This window comes from Carcharhinus amblyrhynchos, chromosome 16 (genome assembly GCF_965287045.1).
Source record: "Carcharhinus amblyrhynchos chromosome 16, sCarAmb.v2.hapA, whole genome shotgun sequence".
Lineage (NCBI taxonomy): Eukaryota > Metazoa > Chordata > Chondrichthyes > Carcharhiniformes > Carcharhinidae > Carcharhinus > Carcharhinus amblyrhynchos.
In genome coordinates, this window is record NC_137339.1 from 60,172,329 (window position 1) to 60,197,614 (window position 25,286).

General features: G+C 44.2%; 1 protein-coding gene across 2 annotated transcripts in view; it reads left to right on the top strand.

The window, feature by feature from the left end:
- The window catches only part of LOC145354049 (sodium/potassium-transporting ATPase subunit alpha-3), a 123,934-nt gene that overhangs the window by 13,503 nt on the left and 85,145 nt on the right, over nt 1-25,286 (top strand). The window lies entirely within an intron of this gene.

Consider the following 25,286-nt stretch of genomic DNA (forward strand, 5'->3'; position numbering starts at 1 on the left):
ACTGGCATGACGGGCCGAGTGGACAGCCCCACGCTGTCAGATCCCCCGAGCCTCCCCAACATAGGACATCCCCTCCCAGATGTGAGGAGGGTGAGCTTGGTGTATGTGGGGGTTGGGGGGAGTCACTTGCCAAAACTTCTTCCCTTGCACTCGGGATACACAGCCTGGGATTGGTCTCGCTCAGATTTACATCTTGTTGCTCAGTTGCTGACATCGTCTGCAGACAAAAAAAACCACTGCCCCACTTCCCGCTACCACCCCTCCCACCCCACCCTGGCACTCTGCCCCCTTCTCCACTTCCCCACTAGCACGCCACCCCATCACCATCTCTCCCCCTACCCTGCTGCCAACAAGGGCTCTCTCCACCCCCACCTGGCTGAGCTAGGGCAATCGAACACAAACTAGGGTTCATTTGGAGTTCGGGGCTGATCTAGGGAAGAAGACACAGCTTTAGCAAACGGGGAGGCGGCTGGGGGAAGGGGGAGGGACGATGGTGGGAGGAATGGGGGGTTGGATGGGGTGGGTTGGTCCCCCGATGATCTCCATTGGAGATACAGTGCTGATTAGCCACTCAATAAGGGAATCCACGAATGCAAATTAGCTCGTGACATCACCAGCATGCGTGAAAGAAAATATAAAATGTTAATGCAAAATGGAGTTTGAAGTTACTTTATTAGTCACAAGTAAGCTTACATTAACACTGCAATGGAGTTACTGTGAAGATCCCCTAGTTGCCACACTCTGGTGCCTGTTCGGGTACACCCAGGGAGAATTTAGCATGGCCAATGCACCCAACCAGCAGGTCTTTTGGACTGTGAATCATAGAATCAAGAATCATAGGACCCTACAGTACAGAAAGAGGCCCTTCGGCCCATCGAGTCTGTTCCGAACACAATCCCACCCAGGCCCTACCCCCATATCCCTACATATTATACCCACTAATCCCTCTAACCTACGCAATCCTCGACACTAAGGGGCAATTTCTTAGCATGGCCAATCAACCTAACCCGCCCATCTTTGGACTGTGGGAGGAAATCGGAGTACACGGAGGAAACCCGTGACCTTCCAGGGTATCACTCTGTATGGCTGGTTCAGCCAGATTGCCACAAGACCCCCTCTGTCCCCTATGGACCTGCTCATACTTGCAAAGACTGAAATCACAGTGGTTAGCACTGCTGCCTCACAGGGACTCAGGTTCAATTCCAAGCACAGAGAACGAACAGACTCCACATGGACAGTGACCCATGCTGGGAATTGAACCTGGGTCCCTGTGAGGCAGCAATGCTAACCAATGTGATTTCTGTCTTTGCAAGTATGATTAGGTATAGTTTGGAATTGTGTGGGACACAGGGAGTTTCGTGGTAATCTCACTGGACCAGCCATACAGCCTGGTGGTCACGGGTCCGAACTCCACCATGCCAGCGCTAGGATTGAAACTTAACGAATAAATCTGGAATGTAAAGTTAGTCTCAGTAATTGTGACCATTAAATCTCTCATCGATTGATGTAAAAAGCCATGTGATTCACTGATGTCCTTTCGGGAGGGAAATCTGCTGTACTTACCTGGTCTGGCCTACATGTGATCCCAGACCCACAGCAATGTAGATGACTCTTAACTACCCCTCTGAAATGGCTGAACAACTCACTCAGTTCAAAGGGCAATTAGGGATGGGTAATAAGTGCTGGACCAGCCAGAGATAACAATACCAGAACAAAGAGATTTGGTGGTCCAGAGATGGAAATGAATAAGATGGATAAGATGAATATTTCAAAAAGCAAATGGAAAGCTGGCCTTTATTCCTTGATATTGATCATACAAGGAGGTTAAAGGCAATTAGCTCACAAAATCTCAGGGTGCACGAGGCATATTTGGCAGTGTGTGTACTCAGGATAAGGATTACTGTACAGAGTATCTGTGTATTCAGGATAAGGATTACTGTACAGAGTATCTGTGTATTCAGGGTAAGGATTACTGTACAGAGTCTCTGTATATTCAGGATAAGGATTACTGTACAGAGTATCTGTTATTCAGGGTAAGGATTACTGTACAGAGTATCTGTTATTCAGGGTAAGGATTACTGCATGGAGTATCTGTTATTCAGGGTAAGGATTACTGTACAGAGTATCTGTACATTCAGGGTAAGGATTACTGTACAGAGTATCTGTGTATTCAGGGTAAGGATTACTGTACAGAGTATCTGTGTATTCAGGGCAAGGATTACTGTACAGAGTCTCTGTATATTCAGGGTAAGGATTACTGTACAGAGTATCTGTGTATTCAGGGTGAGGATTACTATACAGAGTCTCTGTGTTCAGGGTAAGGATTACTGTACAGAGTCTCTGTGTATTCAGGGCAAGGATTACTATACAGAGTCTCTGTGTTCAGGGTAAGGATTACTGTACAGAGTCTCTGTGTTCAGGGTAAGGATTACTGTACAGAATCTCTGTATTCAGGATAAGGATTACTCCTTAGAGTGTCTTTGAGTTCAGGGTAAGTTTCATGTATGATGTTAAATGTTGTGTTTTAAACAAGAAGAACAAGATGTGTTTTGCACACCTAGCTTCAAAGTAACGCAGGATTATTGAAAGAAATTTCTCTGTGCAAAACAGAAAAAGACAGAAGCCTTTGACGCACCTGAATGACATCACTATCAAATGAATGCTTAAAGCAATCATGCAACCTCTTAAATATGTAACAACCATTCACCTTTACTTTTGTGGTCATGAGATCAAATTACTATGGTGTTATACATTGGATCAATAATATTTAGACAAAGTAGGATGCATCATTATTATTATACTCAGTCAATATTTGATTTGTTTTATTATTGTCACATGTATTATGCACTGTGAAAAGTATTGTTTCTTGCATGCTATGCACAGAAAGGCATACCATTCATAGAGAAAGAAAGGAGAGAGTGCAGAATGTAGTGTTACAGTCATAGCTGGGGTGCAGAGAAAGATCAATGTAATGCAAGGTTGTTCTATTCAAAAGTCTGATGGCAGCAGGGAAGAAGCTATTCTTGAGTTGAGTGGTACATGACCTCAGACTTTTGTATCTTTTTTCCAATGGAGGAAAGTGAAAGAGAGAATGTCCAGGGTATGTAGGGTCCTTGACTATGCTAGCTGCTTTGCCGAGGCAGTGGGAAGGGTAGACAGAGTCAAAGGATGGGAGGCTGGTTTTTGCGATGGAATACACCTCATTCATGACCCTTTGTAGTCTCTTGAGGTCTAGGACAGAGCAGGAGCCATACCAAGCTGTGATACAACCAGAAAGAATGCTTTCTATGGTGCATCTGTAAAGGTTGGTGAGAGGACATGTCAAATTTCCTTAGCCTTCTGAGAAAGTAAAGGCATTGGTGGGCTTTCTTAACTATAATGCCAGCATGGGGGAGATCAGGACAGGTTGTTGCTGATGTGGACGCCAAAATACTTGAAGCTCTCGACCATTTCTATTTCATCCCCACTGATGTAGTCAGGGGCATGTTCTTCACTGTGCTTCCTGAAGTTGATGACGATCTCTTTCATTTTGTTGACATTGAGGGAGAGATTATTGTTGTCGAACCAGTTCACCGGATTCTCTACCTCATTCCTGTACTCAGCCTCGTCATTGTTTGAGATCTGACCCACTACGGTGGTGTCATCAGCAAACTTTAAAATCGATTTGGAGAGGAATTTGACCACACATAGGAGTATAGTAGGGGGCTGAGGACACATCTGTAATGGTGTTGAGGATGATCGTGGAGGAGGTATTGTTGCCTGGTCCTTGTTGCAGTCTGTGGGTTAGGAAGTTCAGGATCTAGTCGCAGAGGGAGGAGCCGAGGCTCAGGCTATCCGGTTTGGAGGTGAGTTTTGTGGGAATAATGGTGTTGAAGGCTGAGCTGTATTCAATAAATAAGAGTCTGACATAGGTGTTCCAGGATTGATGCAGGGCCAGGGAAATGGCGTCTGCTGTGGACCTATTGCTGCAGTAGGTGAACTGCAGTGGATCCAGGCAATCTGGGAGGCCAGAATTGATCCATGCCCGTGACTAGCCTTTCCAAGCATTTCATAATGATGGATGTCAGAGCCACCAGACGATAATCATTAAGGCACGCTGCTTGGCTTTTCTTTGGCATCGAGCTGGTGATCCTCTTGAAGCAGATAGGGACTTCAGATTGTTGTAAAGAGAGTTGATATAAAGAAGAAAATAAGAGTAAGAAAATAAATATAAAAAGAAAGTCGACCATGTGGATTTCTAATTCACTTTCTGGACATTCTGGAGTTTGGTTATCTTCGACCCTAGAGTACGATTTGAAACTTCAGTAGACACTTCTTCTTTTGGGACTAATTCTGTATCATTCTTGCTTTTATAGTAGCAAAGATATAATTTTCAGGCAACTGAGATTCAACCGAGTCTTCACAACACTGAGGACTAAAGAAGTTGCTATTTCTGGAGATGATTCTGAAAAGTCATTTTGACTTGACAACAATTGGTCAGCATGACATCACCAATCTAGTTCATCTTGAGTTTGAATCATGTAAGAAATTGGACCTGTTTTTGCTAAAACTATGGCTGGTCCCCCATTCTCATTTGTGGCCTAATTACACACTAACACCCGATGGTACAATATGCATTGTCTTTTTTTTAGAATTTGTTTCACTGATTATCAGAAGGAGATAAGAAACAAAGTCCAATACAATGAACAGCCCCCACCCCCTCAGTGAACAAGCAACAAACAAAAATGATGCTAAAGAGAAAAATAGAAGCTTCAAAAATTACAATTTGACTGTTATTAACTAGAATCATAGAATCACTGCAGGGCAGATAGAGGCCATTCGGCCCGTTGAGTCTGTACTGACTCTCTGACAGAGTATCTTACCCAGGACCTTTCCCCTATCCTATCCCTATAACATGTCCCATGGCCAATCCACCTAACCTGCACAAGGACAATTTAGAATGGCTAATCTGTCTAACCTTCACATCTTTGGACACCAAGGGGCAATTTTGCATGACTAATCTACCCAACCCACAAATCTTTGGACTGTGGGAGGAAACCAGAGCACCCGGAGGAAACCCGGGCAGGCATAGGGAGAACGTGCAAACTCCACAGTAATCTGAGGCCGGAATTGATACCAGGCCCCTGGCACTTGGAGGTAGCATGCTAGCCACTGTGCCACTAATTCCTTAAAAAAACGGAGCAAAAGGCTACCAAACGCAAAAATATTTCTCAGTGGATTCTGGTACGCGTAATCCACTCCAAATACACACAAAAAAATGTTCGGACTTGTAACCAGGGTGGAGAAGTTCGCTAAGGGGAAATTTACAGTTTGATAGATCCCTCCTGTGAACTATTAATGAAGCAAAGGCAGTTTCATCTGCCTTAAACTTAGTGAAACTAGCCAAATATTGCTATCAAAGAACTAGGGAAAAGTCAATATTTCAAGCCTTGGAGAAAGTATCAAAGACAAGGGACCAGAAACCAGTTAGCATTGGGCATGACCAGAACATGTGGGTTCAGTCTACGGGGGCAATTGAACAGCTGTACCATTTGTTGCTTGTGCAGGAACACGAACATACTATTTCTAGACTTGAAATGAATTCTGTGCAGAAGGTTAAACTGAATGAAGCTGAAGTGAGCACAGGAGGAGTTAACCCTGAGAAGGACCTCCTCCCAGCAGCTATCTGCTAAGTCAAGCTCAAACTCTGCTTTCCAATCGTTGCTTGTCTTGTGGAGAGGAGAGGGACCAGAGCGAGACCATACCATCTTCAAATCAGACCTCAGCGGGTTTGAGGCAATGATAAAAATCCCTTCCAATAATGTGTTTGGAGGCAGCTGAGGAAAGGGTGAGCAGTGGTTAGATTTACACACGTCCTTGTCAGACAGTAAGTTTGTGCTAAATCCCCATTGAATCTGACCTTTATCTCTGGGCGTGAGAACCATGTCGAAGGGATGAGGTGAATGGTCTGATAGAACAATGCTAGCATAATCAGCAGCTTAAACTATGCGGAGAGCTGCCCTGTATAAAAGAGAGTGGTCGATCCATGAGTAAGAAAGGTGGACATGAGATAAATAGGAAAAGTCCCTTATGACTGGATAAACACCAAGGGTCAACACAACCTATTTGAGTCATAAAAATGGGATGGCATGGTGGTACAGTGGTTAGCACTGCTGCCTCATCGTGCCAGGGGCTCAGGTTGATTCCTGGAGTCCCTGGAGTCTGCACATTCTCCCCGTGTCTGCATGGGTTTCCTCTGGATGTTCCAGTTTCCTCCCCACAGTCCGAAAAACATGCCGGTTAGGTGCATTGGCCATGCTAAATTCTCCCTCAGTGTACCCGAACAGGCGCTGGAGAGTGCCGACTGAGGGACTGTCCCAGTAACTTCATTGCAGTGTTAATGTAAGCCTACTCATAACGCTAATAAATAAACTTTAAACTTTGTAAAGAGGGTCCTGGACATGCTGAGAAGGGTGAAAGTTGTTGGACTTGAATGGCCCAGCCTTGGGTCCAAGGTGCAATTCAGATCCGCTCCCAAAAATAAGACGGTTGGTGCCCAGGTTATGAAGAGAGGATAGGAGCAACGTAATAAATTTAGCATCGTCCCAGTTAGGGTCACAGATATTCATCAAAATGACCGGTGTTTGAAAACGTGTGTCACTAACTATTGTGTAGCCAACTCCAGGGCCTTGGTCCAGGGGAAGTTCTGTATTGTTTTGTTGAATGTAATTACCATTCCCACTAGCTTTGCCCTTGAAATTGGAATGGACCACTGGCCAATCCACGCTTTGCACAATGTTCTTGGCAAAACCAGCCCAAGGACAGTGTTCTGGCTAAACGTCAATCTACGCCTGCCCTTCCATCCTGTAGTTCTGACAGTTGTTTCCTGTTCCTTGAGCTGAATTAAGAGTGATTCTTAACACGAAGGTGCATCTCCTGAAGGAAAGCAATCTCAGTGCTAAAACTCTTGAGATGGCAGGGCACTTTGAGATGTTTTACTGCGCTTCAATCCTCTAACAAACCATCCGATTGAGAGTCCCAATCCACCCTGACCGTCTGTGCCATGCGTGCAGCAAGACTTAAAAAAACAGGTCAGTGACTTCAATGGAGAAGAAAACAAGGCCAGAGGATAATTACAACATAAGAACTAGGAGCAGGAGTAGGCCATCTGGCCCTTCGAGCCTGCTCCGCCGTTCAATAAGATCATGGCTGATCTTTTTATGGACTCAGTTCCATTTACCCGCCTGCTCACCATAACCCTTAATTCCTTTACTGTTGAAAAATTTATCTATCCTTGCCTTAAAAACATTCAATGAGGTAGCCTCAACTGCTTCACTGGGCAGGGAATTCCACAGATTCATAACCCTTTGTGTGAAGAAGTTCCTCCTCAACTCAGTCCTAAATCTGTTCCCCCTTATTTTGAGGCTACGCCCCCTAGTTCTAGTTTCACCCACCAGTGGAAACAACTTCCCTGCTTCTATGTTATCTGTTCCCTTCATAATCTTACATCTGTCTATAAGGTCTCCCCTCATTCACATAATGGAAATTACCAAACACAAAAAGATTTTTAATTACTGCCAACATAGAGAATCTCTCCCATCTTCCCCCCATTCCCAAAACAGCCACCACACTTCCACACACCGGAACAAAAACCAAACCATAGTAATAAACTGTTAAATAAATGAAACCATGAATCAAGCCCTAAGCTCGCCATTAGAAGCAATTGTTTTATCCGTCTTACTTGGCATCCATTGACTAAACAAGCTTGATAGTGAGGCATGTCCCTGGTATGTGACCTATAGTATCTAACACTATTATACAAACCTTGCTCATTACATCCATATAGATAGAGCTCAGATGCATTGGACCAAGTGAACATGGCTGTAATTTGGAGCTTATTAGGTGCAGGGATTCAGATACAGGATTCTCAGAACAACACCCAAAATGTATCGATCTCTCGGCTAGCTCAGTAACTAGATTCATCTAACATTCCGGCTTGAATCAGGATAGCCCAATATTTTAACCGCAATTGAAAGAATCAACAAGATCACCCTGCGGGAATGGGGATTTCCGTGGAATAAATAAAATCCAATATTGTTGGTTCCCCCCCAGCCAGAGTACGAACCGAGACATGAGACTAGTCTGTGGGTCCACATTCAACAGGACTACTTATAATGACTCTGAATATAAACAACAAGGAGCAGTATTGAAAGAGTTTGCTCCCATCAAATAAACCAAGGCAGCCAAGAATCAGCCCAACAAGCATTAAGTATGTGTCACTGGAGGGAGGTCTCATCTGGTGTGTCAAAGAAGTGATTTTCTCCATTAAATGTGACTGGGAGATGGGCAGAGCGAGTCAATCTGAAAGTTACTCCTCTCTTGTACAGTGTGGAGTTGTTGTTAAATGCTGCTTGCCTCCTCTGCACTGAATGTCCTGATTGTGTGGCCAAGTGACATTGGGGTGTTCCCTGGCCCACCTGAGGGCAAGTTCCTTCTCCTTGTAAGGATGGACCCATACTAGCTATGGCTGGTGGGGGCATGATGTGGAGATGCTGGCGTTGGACTGGGGTAAACGCAGTAAGAAGTCTCACAACACCAGGTTAAAGTCCAACAGGTTTATTTGGTAGCAAAAGCCACTAGCTTTCGGAGCGCTCGTTTCCCCTTCGTCATCTGACACTAAGGATCAGGTGATGAAGGAGCAGCACTCTGAAAGCTAGTGATGTTTGCTCCCAAATAAACCTGTTGAACTTTAACCTGATGTTGTGAGACTGTCTCTTATGGTGGGGGCATTGGCAGAGCAGTTTTGGCTGAAGGGTATGGTGAGCTGGGGGGGGTGGTTTGAGGAAAGTTTCCTGGCCTACACCCTTTCTGAACAGTTCCGGCACAAACTGTTTTGTCATCTTCACTGGTTTTTCCACTCATCCATCGACTTTGGCTCGCAACAGCGCACTTTCCTTAATCAGCCAGTCAGCTTGGTGTGTAGCGTACAGCTCTCGTCGCTGTGGTCCAAGAGGGCCACCTCAGTACTGGCGTGGAAATTGAGAGCTGAACGAACGGTGTTGAAGGAAGACCAGAAAGGACCCAATGATTCTTCCAGTAAATGTTTCAGCTCCAGACCCAAGCTTTGTTGGGATTTGTCAAGCTCAGTGACAAGAATTTCCCATAAGCTTCAAAGGTTCCTGAGGGTAAACTTGGTTTTAATCCAAGCAGCAAATAGGAATATATCAGGATGGTGAAAGGAAGCTAATGAACACCCATCAGGAGAGACGCTGTGAGTGATTCTTCCTACACTGCTCAACCCAAAATCCACAAGCGTTATTTTGCCCTCACTTTTCATTGAGAAACTTGAGCTTGTTGCTTTGACAAAGGGTCATGAAGCGTTGGCTCCATTCTCTCCCTGCGGATGCTGTCAGACTTGCTGAGATTTTCCAGCACTTTCTGTTTTTGTGTGAGATTGTTATTGAGGCTTTTATTGAGAGGTTTCTGCAGGTATTAACAAATCAAACATAGTTTTCATCTTTCTTTTCAATCCAGGTGAACTTTGGGTAGTCACGTGAGTAGTGTTTCTATTAAATGCCAAAAGATTATTCATAGATTGTGATAATGAATCTTGCTCTCCTAAAGCTTTTAAAAAAAAATGTTTCAAGGACTGTATGAATCTTTCAGATAATCCATTGGTTCATAGCATCCCTGCAGTTCAGAAGGAAGTTATTCAGCCCATTAAGCCTGCACCGACAATAATCTCACCCAGGCCCTATCCCTGTAACCATCATGATGTTTCAGATTCCAGCATCTGCAGGAACTTGCTTTCACCTTTTACTCCTATTCCTGTAACCCCATGTATTTACCCTGCTAATCTCCCAACGCTAAGAGTCAATTTAGCGAGGCTAATCCACCTAGCCTGCACATTGGTTTCCTTCGGGTGCTCTGGAAACCAGAGCACCCAAAGAAAACTGACACAGAGACAATGTGCAGATTCCACGCAGGCAGTGACCCGAGGCTGGAATTGAACCCATTTCCTTGGAGCAGTGAGGCAGCAGTGCTAACCACTGTGCCACCATGTTGATGGATGATAAGGTGTGGCTTTTACATGTTGAATACCATTTACTTCGAGAGAATCCTCAAACTCGTGTGAGGTTGAACCATTATTACTAACAATCAGTTCCAGTTTTCCAAATCTTGCAAACATTTTGTCAAACTTTTGAATGTTTGTTGTGAGAATCTCATGATAACAAATTCTGGCTCAATTATGGCTAAGAACATGAAACCTCCAGCAGAATTTATATGCATTCATTGCCATGACATTTTAGGCCACTCCCATGGGTGTAACGGAGACAGTGATGGTTTCTCATTCATGCATAGAATTGACACTGTCCCACTCGTTCTTCAACCTGAGCCCCCAAAACACAGTAATCAAAAATATCCAAGTGTTACATAGAACACCACAGCACAAACAGGCTCTTCGGCCCACAAGTTGCGCCGATCATATCCATATCTACCAGGCCTATCGAAAACTCTCAATCCCATTAAATCCCATGTACAATGTGTTATTCCTTAGTTCTGACTATACCAGGATGTTCTTCAAGTAGTTGTTCAACAGCTCCTCCATGCAGATGAGGGGGAATGATCACTCAGATTCCCCATAATAAACATGCACCTTGGACAGTCAACTTAATCTTTTGATTCACATCTGGTTTCAAATCAAGATGTGTGTGATGTGATCTAACTATCAATCCTTTCAGTACTATATCCATCACATTCTCCCGCACAGGATCATTTCTGGTGTGTCTCTGAATTTGAGAAGCTGTCATAGGCAAATATTGACAAAACTGATTGGTGCTGTCTGCTCAGTAGGTAAAAATAAGTGTGATAATGCATCAGAATGGCACTCTGATTGACAATACTTTATATCATAGGAGTGTTAAGATAAAATGAGTGTGTGCCTTTGCAATTAGCTAACAGCTAATGATGGTATACCTTTATATACCTAACAATAGCAGTTCAGGGTAGATGTTATTACAATGTTTTATACAAAGCAATGTTTTATAATGCAAAAGACCTTTATGAGTAACAATGGTAAGCAATGGTTGAGATTCAGCAGCTACATTCATTGGTGAATATACATGTGAAAGATCATTCTTGCTGAATTTCTGCCCACCTGATAATCCACCAAACAATTCTTCTATTAATGGAAGTGAATATTGATTAACTCACAACACTGGATTTAGAGTTGTTTTAAAATCACCACAAATACAAATTGAACCATCTGATTTCATGACAGGTACAATGGAGGTAACCCAATCATTCACTGTAACTGACTCTAACACAACAGTATTAACAAGTTGTACTAACTCTCCTTCAGGCTTGGGAAAAATTGCATATAGCACCACTCTTGATTTGAGACTTTTTGATTGACTAGTAGGCTTTAATCCTGAGTTTCACTTGAGCTCTCTTTATTGGGCAGCACCGTAGCACAGTGGTTAACACTGTTGCCTCATAGCACCAGAGACCCAGTTTGGATTCGCGGCTTGAGTCACTGTCTGTGTGGAGGTTGAACATTCTCCCCATGTCCGTGTGGGTTTGCTCCGGCTTCCCTTCACATTTTGTTGGGTAGGTACATTGGCCATGCTCAATTCTCTCACAGTGTACCTGAACAGGCGCCAGAGTGTGGCGACTAGGGGATTTTCACAATAACTTCATTGCAGAGTTAATGAAAGCCTACTTATGACACTGATAAATAAGCTTAAACTTAAGCTTGAGCCAAGTGTCTTTTTGAACACATTTTTGTACTTATCCAGAAGGTCTGTTCTGGTATCTGTTGATAGCGCTCCTCCAGTTAAGCTTTATCTTCTCCAACCATCATCTCCAAAAAAGAGCTGGAAAATTCCCATTGCCCATGTGGAGAGGCAACTCCACCATTTATCCACTCAAATCTACGTTAACCATGATGGCACGACCTCTCTGTAAGTCCTTAAAATCATATCAGCTGGTTCTCAAGGTAGATGCTTGAGCTTTTGTCGGTATGTAGCCTCAGGAATTAAAGATACAGCAGCTTCAGTATCAAGTTCTATCCTAATTGCCTGATACGACGTCCAGCCAGACCTCTTCTTCATATTTCTGGACATTTGCTTCTTCACAATCATAATTCTTTTTCTTCCATGTTATGTTTTTGTAGAATGCAACTTGTTCTTCTTGAAGTTACTCAGATTCTTCTTCTGAATTTTCTTCTCAGGGGAATGATCTAGCTCAACAAGCTTTTGCAATGTGACCCATTTTGCCAGAGTTCTTGCATTGACTATCCTTGCTTGAGTGTTCACTCACTGAATGACCCATTTTGGCACATCTGTGACATGCTTGTTGCTGTTTTGTTTTTTTTTATGGGCAACTTGAGGTTCTTCAATCCTGCAGTTCATTCCTGTGAAGCCCCTTTAGCAGCCAATTCCATCAAAGCTGTGATTTCTACTGCTGACTTTAAAGTCAAAGCTTGTTCAGTAAGCAATTTTCTTTGGCTAGCCTCTTTTTGGAGGCCACAAACTAAATACTCTCGAAGAGGGTCTTCTAATAACTCACAATGCCAGCAATTTTAGGTTGTCCCAATGCTTTGGCCTTCCACTTGAAGTGAAACCTGTACTGTTCCATGATGATCAGTGGCTTTGAGAGTAATGTTCTTCAAGGATCTTTGTCAGATCATTGTGACTTTCGTTTCCTGGCTTTGCTGTGTGAATAAATTTCCAGAGCAAATTAAAGGTTTTATTTCCTATTGTACTGAGAAAACCTGATACGAGCAACTGGTTTGCAGTTTTATTTGCTTTTACAAAGTAAAAATGCTCAGCATAGGAATTCCATGATTTATTTTCTTCATTGAAAGGGCAGATAGATTCTAATTATCCTGCAGTTCTCTTGATGACATTAGCAACTTAAGGCTATCAGTATCTATATATATATATTTCTAACTGTCTTCCCAGTATTCCCCTTTTTACCATGGAAACCGTTAGCTTGATATCTACTTTTCAAATGACCCAAGCCATGTAGTAAAGCATCTGTGCCAGATTTGCCCTGCATCTCACACTTCTCTAATTGGAAAAAAACCTTGTAAGCATGGAAGAAAATGTGGAAGTAAAGCAGTAGCCTACAACACCCTATTGACATCACCATGGAATCATGTGATCAGCACCTAAAACAACTGTCAAAACAATGAAATATATAACAGTTAATGTACAGAATCTCTGTATTCATTGTAAGGATTACTGTCCATATTCACTGCATATTCGTGGCAAACATTACACTACAGTCTCTGTGTATTGGGTAAAGATTACTGTATAGATCCTGTGTATTCAGGGTAAGGATTACTGTACAGACTCTCTGTGTATTCAGGGTAAGGATTACTCTACAGAGTCTCTGTGTATTCAGGGTAAAGATTACTGTACAGAGTGTGTATTCAGGGTAAGGATTACGGTACAGAGTCTCTGTGTATTCAGGGTAAGGATTACTGTACAGAGCCTCTGTGTATTCAGGGTAAGGATTACTGTAGAGTCTCTGTGTATTCAGGGTAAGGATTACTGTACAGAGTATCTGTGTACTCAGGGTAAGGATTACTATACAGAGTCTCTGTATTCAGGGTAAGGATTACGGTACAGAGTCTCTGTGTATTCAGGGTAAGGATTATGGTACAGAGTCTCTGTGTATTCAGGGTAAGGATTACTGTAGAGTCTCTGTGTATTCAGGGTAAGGATTACTGTATAGACCCTGTGTATTCAGGGTAAGGATTACAGTACAGAGTCTCTGTGTATTCAGGGTAAGGATTACTGTACAGAGTATCTGTGTATTCAGGGTGGATTACTGTACAGAGTCTCTGTGTATTCAGGATAAGGATTACTGTACAGAGTATCTGTGTATTCAGGGTAAGGATTACTGAACAGAGTATCTGTGTATTCAGGGTAAGGATTACTGTACAGAGTATCTGTGTATTCAGGGTAAGGATTACTGTACAGAGTATCTGTGTATTCAGGGTAAGGATTACTGTACAGAGTCTCTGTGTACTCAGGATAAGGATTACTGTACTGAGTGTCTGTGTACTCGGGGTAAGGATTAAGTACAGAGTCTCTGTGTATTCAGGGTAAGGATTACTGTACAGAGTCTCTGTGTACTCAGGGTAAGGATTACTGTACCATCTCTGTGTACTCAGGGTAAGGATTACTGTACAAATTCTCTGTGTATTCAAGGTAAGGGTTACAGTACTGAGTCTCTGTGTACTCAGGGTAAGGATTATTGTACCGAGTCTCTGTGTACTCAGGGTGAGGATTACAGTACAGAGTCTCTGTGTACTCAGGGTAAGGATTATTGTACCGAGTCTCTGTGTACTCAGGGTAAGGATTACAATACAGAGTCTCTGTGTATTCAGGGTAAGGATTACAATACAGAGTCTCTGTGTATTCAGGGTAAGGATTACAATACAGAGTCTCTGTGTATTCAGGGTAAGGATTACAATACAGAGTCTCTGTGTATTCAGGGTAAGGATTGCTGTACAGAGTCTCTGTGTTTTCAGGGTAAGGATTGCTATACAGAGTCTCTGTGTATTCAGAGTAAGGATTACTGTACTGAGTCTCTGTGTATTCAGGGTAAGGGTTACTGTACAGAGTCTCTGTGTATTCAGGGTAAGGATTACTGTACTGAGTCTCTGTGTATTCAGGGTAAGGATTGCTGTACAGAGTCTCTGTGTATTCAGGGTAAGGATTACTGTACAGAGTCTCTGTGTATTCAGGGTAAGGATTACAATACAGAGTCTCTGTGTATTCAGGGTAAGGATTGCTGTACAGAGTCTCTGTGTTTTCAGGGTAAGGATTGCTGTACAGAGTCTCTGTGTATTCAGAGTAAGGATTACTGTACTGAGTCTCTGTGTATTCAGGGTAAGGGTTACTGTACAGAGTCTCTGTGTATTCAGGGTAAGGATTACTGTACTGAGTCTCTGTGTATTCAGGGTAAGGATTACAATACAGAGTCTCTGTGTATTCAGGGTAAGGATTACTGTACAGTGTCTCTGTATATTCAGGGTAAGGGTTACTGTACAGAATATCTGTGTATTCAGGGTAAGGATTACTGTACTGAATCTCTGTGTATTCAGGGTAAGGGTTACTGTACAGAGTATCTGTGTATTCAGGGTAAGGATTACAGTACAGAATCTCTGTATATTCAGGGTGAGGATATGTTGCGACGTGATTCTTTTCCTGATTCTGTTGTGTTATCTCAACAATCTGCTGTGGTTTGGCAATTTAACAGAATATCTTTTGGCGATGATTTCCTGTCCATATTGCTGTTTTGCATTTCCTGTCTCTTCCCATTTCCCCTTCTGTATCTATTTCAATCTATCTTTCGACCACTTTCTTGCTGTGCTGTTCTTTTTTTCTCTCTTTCTCACGTTCCCTCTCTCCTTCTCTGTTGTTCTTTTTTTCCTCTACCTCTGTGCCTCCCTTCAACCTGTTCTTTCTTTCTACCTCCCTGTGTCTAGTTTTCTTTCTGTATCACTCTCTCTTCCTTTTCTCTTACTCTCTGCCTCTTTATCTCCTAAATGACTGCCGCTGCACTCAGTCTCTGCAATCTCCCTCACCCCCTCTCTTCTCTTTGTTGAACTTGTTCTTTCCCAGACTCCCTGCTGATTCCTCACTGACTCTCACTGGCTGAAATTCTCCAAATTCACACACCAAGGCTCTGATTTTACCGGCATGGCCTCCCAAGGTTTGTAAGATCGTGCCCAAGACCAAGGGGGAATGCAGTTCTGTGAGCCTTGCCCACCCTGATTTCAGGGAGGCTGTACTGGTAAAATCAGGGCCCAAATCTCTGTTCACTGCAGCTAGGCCAGACAATCCCAGCCACGGATGAGATCAGAAAATACCGGCCTCCGACCTTTTCCTCTATTTATAACCGCTCTCTGTCACTGTCTCTCTCTCTCTCTCTCTTCCTGCCTCACACTGACTTCCTCTCTGACTCTCTGTGTCTGTGCTTCTCACTTTCTGCATCTCTCCCTCCTTCTGTATCTCTCTGGGGCAGCATTGTGGCACAGTGGTTAGCATTGATGCTTCACAGCGCTAGTGACCCGGGTTCGATTCCCAGTTTGGGTCACTGTCTGTGTGGAGTTTGCACATTCTCCCCGTGTCTGCATGGGTTTCCTCCCACAGTTCAAAAATGTGCGGGATAGGTTGGTTGGCCGTGCTAAATTGCCCCTTAGTGTCCCAAGATGTGAAGGTTAGATGGATTTGCCATAGTAAATACATGAGGGTATGGGGATAAGGTGGGAGAGTGTCTGTCAGAGAGTCGGTGATGGGCCTCGTACTGTACTTGTAGGGATTTTATGATTCTTTCTATTACTGCTAACAACCTCAGGAACACCGTGCAGTCACACACCAGTGCAGTACAGAAGGAGCATCATACTGTCAGAGGTGCAACTTTCCGCACGAGAACTAAATCAAGGCACCTACTACTGTCTTCTGTGGGTGTATAGTGATGCTATTCAAGAGGGTATTGGGGAGTTTTCCTTAGTGTCCTGACCAATATCTATTTCAATCAGCATCACTAACAAGCAGGTTATCGGAACATTTATCATGTTGCTGTTTGTCAGATTTCGCTGAAGGTAAACCTGGCTACATTAAAAAAGTCAGTGACTAGGCTGGCGGTAAACCTCTTACAGAAAGGAGCAGCACGGTGGCACAGTGGTTAACACTGCTGCCTCACAGCGCCAGGGTCCCAGGTTCAATTCCCCGCTTGGCTCAGTCTGGAGTCTGCACTTTCTCCCCGTGTCTGTGTGGGTTTCCTCCGGGTGCTCCCACAGTCCAAAAGACATGCTAGTTAGGTGCATTGGCTATGCTAAATTCTCCCTCAGTGTACCCGAGCAGGTGCCGGAGAATGGTGACTGGGGATTTTCACAGTAACTTCATTGCAGTGTTAATTTAACTATTATTGTGACAATAATAAATGAGCTAAAAACTCTCTGTCTGTCTTCCTCTGTTGCTGCATGTACCTCTCTCTGTATCTCTCTCTCACTTCCCACTCTATTTCCCCTCTCTCTCTACCACCCTCTACATCTGTTCCCTCTATCTGTACCTCCCTCTATGTCCATCCTCCTGACTCTTTGTCTCTTTTTCTGTATCTCTCTTTCTTTCTTTCTTTCTCTCTCTCTCTCTATATCAGTGTCTAAATTTTTTGCATCTGCCTCTCTCTATCTCTTGCTCTGTCATTCTTTTTCCGTCTCTGCCTTATTCTATGCATTCAATTTTTAAGATTTGTTGAGAGGATGTGGGCATTGCTCCGTCCAGCATGTATTGCCCATTCCTAGTTGTCCTTGTGAAGTTGCTGTGAGCTGACTTCTCGAGCCATCCCAGACCCTGAGGTATTGCTACACCCACAGTGCTGAGCTCTGCAATGAATCGAAGATGTGGTGAGATCTGTGGTCTCTGGTTTCTGCCTATCCTGCATGAATTCTACATTCGCTTCCCTGAATTGTTGAATCATTTCACGTGTAACAGCATCTATATTTCACCTCCCCCACACCCACAGGGTCCATTCCATACAGCACAGAGCACAGGAGAGTCAGAGAGAGAGAGCACAGGACAGAGTGAGAGAGAGAGCACAGGAGAGACAGAGAGAGAGAGCACAGGACAGTCAGAGAGAAAGAGCACAGGAGAGACAGAGAGAGAGAGCACAGGAGAGACAGAGAGAGAGAGCACAGGAGAGAGAGCACAGGACAGAGTGAGAGAGAGAGCACAGGACAGTCAGAGAGAGGGAGCACAGGAGAGAGGGAGAGCACGAGAGAGAGAGAGAGCACAGGAGAGACAGAGAGAGAGAGCACAGGAGAGACAGAGAGAGCGAGCACAGGAGAGACAGAGAGAGAGAGCACAGGAGAGAGAGCACAGGACAGAGTGAGAGAGAGAGCACAGGACAGTCAGAGAGAGGGAGCACAGGAGAGAGGGAGAGCACAAGAGAGAGAGAGAGAGCACAGGAGAGAGAGAGTGAGGGAGAGAGCACAGGAGAGAGAGAGAGTGAGGGAGAGAGCACAGGAGAGAGAGAGTGAGAGAGAGAGCACTGGAGAGACAGAGAGAGAGGGAGAGCACGAGAGAGAGAGGGAGAGCACAGGAGAGAGAGAGAGAGCACAGGAGAGAGAGAGAGAGAGCACAGGAGAGTCAGAGAGAGAGAGCACAGGAGAGACAGAGAGGGAGGGAGAGCATGAGAGAGAGGGGGAGCACAAGAGGGAGAGAGGGAGAGCACAAGAGAAAAAGAGAGGGAGAGCACAGGAGAAAGAAAGAGACGGAGATCACAGGAGAGAGAGAGAGAGCACGGTGACAGAAGGTATATATCTGGGGTTATGCTGCAGTATGGGGATAAGGCCTGGGTGGGACTGTTGTTAGGGCAGTCTTGATGCGCCGAATAGCCTCTTTCTGCACTGTAGTGTTACGACACAGATGTTAATCCCCTTTATCTCGCTTCGTAATCTGGTAAAGTGTTTGGGAAGATGTCAACTGCTTGTATTAATGTTCAGAGGTTAATATAAAGATCTGACACTCACTTTAAGTAAATAATTATTTAACCAACCAAGCATTTTAACAAAACAAGGAATTTCTCAATTAAAGTTCAACTGGAATGCTGTTCAAATAAATGCAAAGACCATTCACGACCAAAAAATAATAATACTAACTTAGTCACTGTTAAAAAATATATACAAACAGGGTTTGTGACTGGAAAAAATCTTTGGAGTTCTCTTGTCAATGACGCTGTCGGTAAACTCTTTCTGATTTGGTACCTTCTGATAGATAGATGGAGGGTTCTCTTAAGAAATATTTATAGCAGGCAGAGATCCGCTCTTGCCCTCTCTATGTGGTGAGGGATGGCAGCTTTTTAGTTCAACTCAACTGAACTAACTAGCTGAACTACTGAACTGAACAGAACTGACTAAACTGACCTGAACTAACTAGCTGAACTACTGAACTGACTAAACTGAACTGAACTAACTAGCTGAACTACTGAACTGAACTCACTAAACCACACTGAACTAACTAGCTGAATCACTGAACTGACTAAACTGAACTGAACTAACTAGCTGAACTACTGAATGGAACTGACTAAACTGAACTGAACTAACTAGTTGAACTACTGAACGGAACTGAACTGACTAAACCGAACTGAACTAACTAGTTGAACTACTGAAGTGAACTGACTAAACCGAACTGAACTAACTAGCTGAACTGAACTGAACTGACTAAACTGAACTGAACTAACTAGCTGAACTACTGAACTAAACTGAACTGACTAAACCACACTGAGCTAACTAGTTGAACTACTGAAGTGAAGGCAGGCAGTTGAGTTCCTATTTCTCTGTCTCTGTTGATCTGTCCACTTTCTTACACCAGGATTGGTCGGATGGTGTCAACAACAGCAAATTCAAATTTGATAGGTTCCTGATTGTTGAGTGACTTCTTTAAACTGATAGGCTATCAAAATGCAAAAGCCTGCTACCAAAGCAACCCTGATGCATGGTCCTCAATACAATTATTGGCAATCCGTGTACCCTATATTTTAAACATACAAGCACTGAACACAAATCCAGCTTTTAAAGGGACCACACAATGTTTTTTCCCTCTAACGGTTTTTACAATTCTTTTATATCTTTACAAACTCAGCTTTGCAACAGTAGGGATTCAATGAGAGCAATAAGACCATAAGAAATAGGAACAGGAGGAGACCATTCAGCCCTTCGAACCAACTCCATAATTCAGTAAGATGATTCCTGATTTATACTCATTAACTTGACTTTCCCGTCTTTTCTCCTTAACCCTTCATACCCCAACTGATAAGAAATCTGTCGATCCCAACCTTGAAACATGGAAGGATTCGACTTCCTGGAATAAAGAGTTCCAAAGATTCACTAGTGGAAAGAAATTCTTCCTCAAACCTGTCTTAAATGAGCCGCCTCTTATTCTGTGACTGTGTTCTGTGGTCCTACACTCCCCCATGAGCAGAAACATCGGAATCTTCTACCTTTGAATTATATCACCTTTCATTCTCTGGAACACCAAGGAGTACAGACCCCGCCTGTTTAATCTTTTCTCAAATGGCCATTCCTTTGTGTCTGGGGTTATCCCAATAACCCTTCTCTGTACTGCATCCAATGATTATATATCTTTCTTCGATTTGATTTGATTTATTATTGTCACATGTATTAGCATACCATGAAAAGTATTGTTTCTCGCGCTATACAGACAAAACATAATGTACACAGAGTAGGAAAGGAGAGAGTGCAGAATGTAGTATTATAGTCTTAGCTAGGGTGTAAAGAAAGATCAACTTAACGTGAGATAGGTCCATTCAAACGTCTGACGGCAGCAGGCAAGAAGCTGTTCTTGATTTGGTTGGTATGTGACCTCAGACTGTTGTATCGTTTTCCTGACCAAAAAAGATGGAAACGAGTATGGCCAGTGTGAGTGGGATCCATAAATATGCTGGCTGCTTTGCCAGGTAGACACTGCCCGGTGGGCGCCTGTAGTGATTCTCGTCAGTGTGATTTCTTGCCGGGGGGTGGGGGGGAAGTAGCCGGGAGGCTGGAAGATGCCATGTGGAGAGCAGGCAAAGTCTTTTACCTCCCGCTGATAGACCTCGCACCAATCTCACCGGCAAACCAGGGCTAAGGGAATCCAAAACTAGTTCATGCCTGGCACACATCGGATCCATAACGTCCCACACAATCTTCCCAGACTGCATGCTGAACACCCAGAGCGTCATAGAATCCCTACTGTGCAGAATGAGGCCATTCAGCCCATTGAGTCTGCACTGACCACAATCGCACCCAGGCCCCATCCCTATAACCTCATGCATTTACCTTAGATCCAGGGTGATTTAGCATGGCCAAACCACCTAACCTGCACATATTTCAACTGTGGGAGGAAACTGGAGGAAACCTACACAGACACGGGGAGAACATGTAAACTCCGCACAGACTGTGACCCAAGCCAGGAATCAAACCCGTGTCCCTGGCACTGAGAGGCAGAGTGCTAACCACTGTCATCCTAAAGTTTATTGATTAGTGTCACAAGTAGGCTTACATTGACACTGCAATGAAGTTACTGTGAGGAGCCCCTAGTAGCCACACTCTGGAGACTGTTCGGATACATTAAGGGAGAATTTAGCATGGCAATGCACCTAACTAGCATAACTTTTGGATATGGATGGAAACCAGATCACCTGGAGGAAACCCAAGCAGACACGGGGAGAACATGCAAACTCCACACAGACAGTGATCCAAGCTGGGAATTGAACCCAGGACCCTGGCGCTATGAGACATGCCCACCCTGTCAATATCTGCTGGTTAGGTGGATTGGCCAAGCTAAATTCTCCTTCAGTATACCCAAACAGGTGCCAATGTGGCGACTAGGGGATTTTCACGGTAACTTCATTGCAGTGTTAGTGTAGCCTACTTGCTACACTAATAAATAGCTTTAAACTTTAATATTGGTCTGTAAATGATTTATATCCTCGTAACGTCCTGTTTTCTTTCCCACCTTTATCATTCACAAATCTGGCCACAGTACATGTTGTTCCTTCCTCCAAATCATTAATATAGATTGTGGTAAAAATGAATTACTGCAGATGCTGGAATCTGAAACCAAAAGAGAAAATGCTGGAAAATCTCAGCAGGTTTGGCAGCATCTGTAAGGAGGGAAAAGAGCTGACGTTTTGAGTCCAGATAACCCTTTGTCACAGCTAAAAGGCACAGAAGTGGGAGATATTTATAGGCCATGCTAAATTAGCGCTGAGTGTGAGGGGGACTAACTAGGGAAAGTGCATGAGGTTTCAGGGACGGGACCTGGGTGGGACTGTGGGCGAGGCGAGGGAATGAAGTTGAGTCATAACCACAAAAATAAGGGGAAAGGCTCCTCATGGCAATTCATAGCAGCTGAAATCAGAGGTTGTGACAGATGAAGATGTAGGGGGATATATATTGTGAAAAGCTGCAGTCCCAGTAATGATCCCTATGGGATTCCACTGCTTAATAGAATCCTGACAGTGCAGAAGGAGGCCATTCAGCCCATCGGGTCTGCATTGACAACAATCCCAGCCAGGCCTATCCCCGTAACCTCACATATTTACCCTACTAATTCCTCTAACCTACGCAGCCTGGGTCACTAAGGGGCAATTTAGCATGGTCAATGCACCTAAGCTTTGGACTGTAAGAGGAAACTGGAGGAGCTGAAGGAAACCCAGGCAGTCATGGGGAGATGTGCAAACTCCACACAGACGGTGACCTAAGCTGGGAATTGAATCCAGCTCCCTGGAGCAGAGACAGCAGTGCTGACCATCGTGTCACCAGCCACCCTCCTTAAATTTCATGCTGACTCTGATCAGATTCTAACTTTCCAAATGCACTGCTATCTGTCCTTTATAATCGATTCTAATATCTTTCCAACGACTTAAGTTGGACTAAGTGGCCTGCATAATCCTCGGCACAGGGGAGGAGGAGCGAGAGAGAGAAAGAGAGGAAGCACAGGCGAGAGAGGGAGAGGGGTGAAGTGAGAGACTGAGGGGGGATGGAGGAATGAAAGCGAGAGTATAGACAAGAGAGAGAATCAAGAGAGAGAAGGCACAGGAGAGAAAGAGGGAAAGAAAGAGAAAGAGAGACAGGAGGGGAGAAAGTGAAAGAATCTGAGAGAGAGAGAAGTGAGGAGAAAGAGATGGAATGAGATAGAAACAGGTGGAGAAAAAAAGTGATGGTGGAGATAGTGGCAATTGGTAATCCAGAGCACCAGGCTAACATTTGGGTAACCAGTTCAAATCCCACCCGGCATTTGAATTCAGTGAATAAAATCTAAAATTAATCTCAGTAACGGCTACCTTGAAACTCTCATCGATTGTCTAAAAACCCATCTGGGTCACTAATGGGAATGGAATCTCCTGAACTTACCCATTCTGGCCTGCAGGCAACTCCAGGCCCACTGCTGTGTGGTCAACTCCTAGCTGCCCCTCTGGTTGTCCGAGTGGGACACTGAGTTCGAGGGGCAATTATGGATGAGTAATAAACACTGGAGCTGCCAGAGACACCCACATCACATGAAAGAATTTTAAAAATGAAAGAGCACAGGAGAGAGGAAGACAGGGAGAGAGAGATATTTTGAACATAGGACACTACAGCACAAACAGGCCCTTCAGCCCACAAGTTGTGCCGATCATATCCATACCTACCAGGCCTATCTATAACTCTCAATCCCATTAAATCCCATGTACTCAGTGGAGGAGAGGCTGAATAAACTAGGCTTGTACTCGTTAGAGTTTAGAAGAATGAGGGGAGATCTCACTGAGACGTATAAGATGATGAATGGGATGGATAGGATAGAGGTGGAGAGACTCTTCCTGCTCAGAAAGGACAGTAGGACTAGGGGGCACAGCCTCAAGATAAAGGGGGGGGTGGTTTAGAATGGAGTTGAGGAAGAACTTCTTCACTCAAAGGGTGGTGAATCTCTGGAATTCTCTGCCTGTTGAAGTGGTGGAGGCTGCCTCGCTAAATATTTTTAAGACGCGGGTTGATAGGTTTTTGATAGGCAAGGGGATTAAGGGTTATGGGGAGAGGGCAGGAATGTGGAACTGAGCCACGACAGATCAGCCATGATCTTATTGAATGGCGGGGCAGGCTCGAGGGGCTAGATGGCCTACTCCTGCTCCTATTTCTTATGTTCTTATGATGGGAAGCTGGTTTGCGTGATGGATTGGGCTACATTCATAGCCTTTTGTAATTCCTTGCGGTGTTGGGCAGAGCAGGAGCCATACCAAGCTGTGATACAACTGGAAAGAATGCTTTCTATGATGCATCTGTAAAAGTTGGTGAGAGTCATACTAGACATGCCAAATTTCCTTAGTCTTCTGAGAAAGTAGAGGCATATCTGGGTGTTCTTAACTGTAGCATTGGCATTGAGGGACCAGGATAGGTTGTTGGTGATCTGGACGCCTAAAAACTTGAAGGTCTCGACTCTTAGTACTTCGTCCCCACTGATGTAGACAGGAGCATGTTCTCCAATTTGCTTCCTGATGTTGTTGACTTTCCCCTTTGTTCTGTTGATATACAGAAAGACAGAGAGGGAGAAACAAAGGCACAGAGAAAGAGAGAGGGAGAAGAGAGAGAAAGGGAAAAAGGGAGGGAGAGAGAAAGAGGGAGGGAGAGAAAGAGAGATAAACAGGGATGTGGGGGGCGAAGAGAGAGAGAGTGAGAGACAGTGAAACAGGGGGAGAGAGAGAGACTCACAGGGAACAGGCAGGGGGGAGGCAGAGAAATAGAGAGAAAGGGAGTGAGAGAGGGACACAGAGAGACAGTGAGAGAGATGTACAGGAAGAAGGAGAGAGAAAGGGGGAGAGAAAAAGTGGGAGAGAGAGAGAGGAGAAAGAGGGAGGGAGAGAGGGAGAGTCAGGAAGAAAGACAGAAACAAGGAGAAAGAGAGGGAGAAAAAGAGAGCAAGAGAAGGAGAAAGAAAGAGAGCAAGAGAGAGAATGAGAGGGACAGGGAGAAGGGAGAGAGAGAGAGACAGAAAGCACAGGAAGATAGTGGGAGTTTAAAATCAGAAAAAAGACTGACTGAGCCACAGTTTATCAATCCTAAAAGTTGTACCACACCCAGTAAACTGAAGCACTCAGCTTAAGTAAGTCATTCTGGAAATCTGAAATAAAAATGGGAAATGCTGGAGAAACCCAGCAGGTCTGGCAGCATCTGTAGAGAGAGAACCTGAGTTAACGTTTCAATTCCATGTGAATTTTCCTCACAACACGAGGGAAGGGTTTTAGTGCCACTCCTACCCAGTGGCAGAGTCCGGTCACAGCAAAGTAAATGGCAATTTAAATGGCCAATCTACCAAGGAGACAAAGACTAGAATCCAAACCCAGGTTTCCTTCCCACTGGGATTGAACTGAGAGCAGTGAGGTGATGTTATCCTGTAGTGAACCTGCATTGATCACAATGAGAGTGCTGTGTACAGACTGCTCTCCACATTACAGGAAGTATACAGAGACAACTGGAGAGGGTGCAGAGGAGATTGACAAGGATAATACCAGAAATGTGAGTGTGTGACACTGTGTATGACTGTATCAGTGCGTGTGTGTCAGCGCATGCACGTCAGAGTTTGTGTGTGTGTGTGTACGTGTGAGAGAGAGACCATATGTGCCTCAATGTCTGTGTGTGTACATGACTGTGTGTGAGGATGTGACTGTGTGCATATCAACGTATGTATGTGTCATTGTGTGAGAGTGTGTGTGTGTATGTATCAACATGTATGCATGTGTCATTGAAC